This window comes from Triturus cristatus, chromosome 6, assembly GCF_964204655.1.
Source record: "Triturus cristatus chromosome 6, aTriCri1.1, whole genome shotgun sequence".
Classification (NCBI taxonomy): domain Eukaryota; kingdom Metazoa; phylum Chordata; class Amphibia; order Caudata; family Salamandridae; genus Triturus; species Triturus cristatus.
In genome coordinates, this window is record NC_140589.1 from 922935890 (window position 1) to 922940083 (window position 4194).

Consider the following 4194-nt stretch of genomic DNA (forward strand, 5'->3'; position numbering starts at 1 on the left):
GTAGGCATAGCCAAGTCGAGTAGGCTATCCTCATAATAACCAGCATTCAGTTTTTTTGTCAAATATTTGAGCATATAATTGTTGCTCGGTAAATTCTGTGATGTACTTCATTCAACTACTCCTCTAACAGTCTCTCAAAGGCGATTGACTATCTCCTTTTCTTTTTTTGGAAATGCTGCCACCCTGCCAGTGTATACTACTACTACTATACTACCACCACCACCCCAATCATGGCATGTATGAAAAAGGAAACCATCTTCACCATGCAGCCAGTGCTGTGCCACAGTTGGACATAAACATCAAGCACCGGTAAGAGAGAAGTTTGGGGGAGGCAGAATCAATAATGGACATGTTGTCAATGATGTCAGTTTCAAACACCACTCCAAAGAATGCATAGTAGGACCAGTCAATGAGTGAGGTGTGTCGCATCTATCTGTTTGTGTCTTATACAGTCAGCAAATTATTGAAATCAAACACACGCTATGGGCGGCCATGCACCAGCAAAGAAACAGTGTGATGTAAAACAGTTACCCCACCTACAAAACATTAACAACATTGCATGTAACATAGAAAAATATATTTAATTGACCCTAACAAATAAACTAAACCCACAAAAGCTAACCCACCCACCTCCCTAACCCCAACGACTGTCCATAGAAATAGAGAACGCCCAAACGAGTGAAGAACGAACAGGAATTAAAAAAGGGGCAGTGACAGGGACTAACTGGTGGGGCGGGACTGGAGGAGGACACGAATCTGGTCCTCTAAATGGGCGACGCGGCGTCTAAGGCCGCGGCAGTTGCAGCCACAGTGGGGGGGGGCACCGGAGATGGCACGGTGGCGGCGGGCAGCCGCCAGACGGTGGCGCCGTACCGCTGGAGGGCGGTGGCTGGGGCCCGGGGCACTGGAGGAGGCTTGAATTGCTGCTGCAGTCTCCTCCTCCTCCTCGGCTAGGACCACCAGCCGCCGGTATTCATGCTGGATTGCCTCCAGCTTCCGGCGCCGTGCCTTGGCGGCCAACTCCTTCCGGTTGATTTTCGGAGTAGCTGTGTATCAAAAAGAAAAAAACAAGACAATTGTAAAATATAGTCTTAATAAAACAGTAGGACAAGGTAATTATTTACACACATAGTGGCATGGTAGAGTAGCACTATAAAATAAAGCACAGTAGTACATAACATTTTAAATGTCGCCCGTCCTTCTTCCTTCCACCTGTCTTACACTTTTTAGTTGAACAGTGCACCAGGTGCTCTTCTCCATAAAACTTTCAAAGCGGAGTTGAAATCAGATAGATGAGGCCATTGGTTACTCAATACTCTGGCTCCTAGTCCTATACCAATTAAAGGGAATTCTAGTCTTCTAGTTCACTCTTCAAACGTCCCCAAGAACTCATACTTACTTACGACATCGGATAGCGGGCGGACTTTGTCCGCCCGCCATCCGACTGCTAAAAAAGGGTGGGGGTCCCGTGGGGACAATTAATTAGGATGATGCGCCCGGCACAGTGGCGGGCGCACCCTGTTATTTTAAATTTAAATTCTGGTTGGCTTTGCTGAAAGCAATGCTAAAATGTTGTGCTGCTTTTCCAAGCACAACATGACGGGCCTCGCACAGAGCCTGTCACGTTTTGCTTTGAAAGTCGGGGGGGTACCATAGCATCGGTAGGTACCCTCCATGGGGGCCCCCAAGCATTCTCTGCAATGTGTGCATGCCTTTCCGTGGCGGACGGTAATGCCGCCACGCAAAGGCATTCCAAAATGCAGATTATATGGCTGCCGGTGTGGTGAGAGAGACACCACCGCCATATTGAACCCTTTTCCGCCTAGACATGTCTGAATATTTTCTACAGGGATGGCGGGAGGTTTGCCCCTGCTGTGACGGCAGTGAATTCCAGCCAGCCCGGCGGGGGCAATACGCCCACCATCCTAATGGGGCCCTAATTCACAACTTTACAGTATACATATACATACAGTACACCTTTGCAGTGAGTGTGCTGTCAAGTTCAACAATAGTTAAAGATTATGAATCTAACTTACCACCGCCTGCCACTGGTGCTGCCACTCCCCCTCCGTTGCTATCTGCAACTGCCGCATCCTCGCCCTCTGCGTCGCCTTCGCTGGCCCCAGCAATGGTGGTCGGTAGTGCGCCTAGAAAACATTACACATTTATTAGGCAACATATACACCTCCCCCCTATTGATCAGTAGCAAGGTTGAAAAATGAGTTAATACTAACATAAATCACTAGTACAAATCAGGTAGTAGTAGAGTAGACACTAAGTTATATGATCATTGTAGCATTTGCTTGATTAGCCCTAGCCATGCACATGTGACGTTACCTTTACCTTGCAGCTTCTTAAGACACCTTTGAGCCCACATGACCTGCCTCACACTGCTACTGTCTAGTCTACGCGCTGCGTACAGGCGGTCAACAAACATTAACAAGCCACTTTTTTAGGAAGAACTGGTGTACTACTGTTACTGTTAGTCCATATTGCTTATCCATAGATGCTACACTTTTTGGCACGGCTGAGAAATGCTTGCAAGTTGCAATATACTAACGCACACCATTTCTTTTTTCGCATTACAGACGCAAGATTCGCTTCTACGAACCAGAGCTTCTGAACGATGCACCAACTACCAGTACTAGGTTCTTCTGAGGTGAGGGGTCCCTTCACTCACATCTTCATTTATAAATGTATATAAACTAAATTGCTATGGGATGGTGGTGCTGCCTTCCACCACTTCAGTTATCATGATTTAATTCCCAACTGTATAAGTGTAACAATGTATATTGTTTTAATGTTATTGATTTGCCGGTTGGTGCTGCTAAGAAAACAGTGTACAGACCTTCTCAAATCGAAATAAAATTTTTAAACTTACATAGACTTTGTGGTATTTGGTGTGGAGTGGACTAACTTACACGATTGAGCAAATTAAAGTAAGGGTGTGCATGTGAATTGCTTCCACGACAGAGTTTGGGTGTGTTAATGTTCTGGGTTGTCTACTTGTTGGTTATCTTGGGGGGAGGGTTCCGAGACCTAATAGGTATGACAAGACAGTACTATAGTCAAGCAGTGGAATTGTGGTGGGTGCGGAATTTCTGATTGAGGTGTGCAAGGAAGGTCCAACCTACCATCACCAACATCCTATTTTCTGGTGCAAATGTATGTGCAAGATCCCTACAACAGTTGTATGTCCTATAGGGTATCATATCAAAATATTAAGAAATCTGGTAGGGCTGTTGCTGTGAATTTTCAAAGCCTAAACATCAACAAGAGTAAAAAGTAGTACAAGACAACGACCCAACGGATTGTATGAGCTACTGGTGAATATGAGTTTTATATTACAACCTTTCACAAAGAGTGGCACTGGCCAACTGGGCAAGACTAGCTACTACAGTACAGACAGACAGACTGATAGTATGTAGTAGTACTCAGTCATCATAGCGGAGGCAGGGATAAGCTTTTTGAAACCGTACAGATCGAAGGATAATTGGTGGTAAAAAAATAGCATTTGGAAACACACTATAGTTCGGGAGAAATGGGGCAGTAAAAGTTATGGAATAAGAAATATTATTAAAAACAAGAAGACTTACTGGGGCCAGCAGAGGAGCCCTCAGCGGTGTCCTCCTCGTGGTGTTCCTGTCCCGCCGACTGCCCAGTCCCTGCCCGTCTGCCCCTGGGTGCTGATGAACAGGAAAGATATAAGAAAGAGACAAACATTGATGGATGGTGTCAACTTAAGCAAATACAATATTTTTCAACAACGGTCAAAAAACACTTATGTAAACAATTGCAATAACTACATTGACCGATCTCATCTGGTCAACATGTAATATCGGGGGATTCGCAGTTCGACTACTTAAGTTACTATTTATCAACAGTAATCCATTCTTCCATTCTGATTCCAGAAAACTAAGTTACAAGTAAGCCTAAGTATTAGTACAACGTACCACCCAACCTAGCCCACCTATTCCAGGCATGCCAATTGTACATTAAGTATGCATTTCGACTGTATTCCTCAACAATGTGTATGATCCAATCATGGAGGACACATGAACATGACTACATTTTTTGTATACACCAAATTTTGGTTTGATTGATGCTGATCTGCTACTGCTAAGTAACTGCAAAGCCTACCTCCACTCATTGAACAAACTAGAAAGGTTCTAAAGACTGGCGTACTAGCAGCAC

At 44.8% G+C, this 4194-nt stretch overlaps 1 long non-coding RNA gene across 1 annotated transcript; it reads right to left on the reverse strand.

The window, feature by feature from the left end:
* Positions 1 to 661: 661 nt before the first annotated feature.
* Positions 662 to 3675, reverse strand: LOC146820799 (uncharacterized). The gene is made up of 3 exons (XR_014962622.1): positions 3597 to 3675; positions 2037 to 2147; positions 662 to 1046 (listed from the first exon to the last, which is right to left on the reverse strand). It is a non-coding gene; the product is annotated as an uncharacterized LOC146820799 (long non-coding RNA).
* Positions 3676 to 4194: the final 519 nt, after the last annotated feature.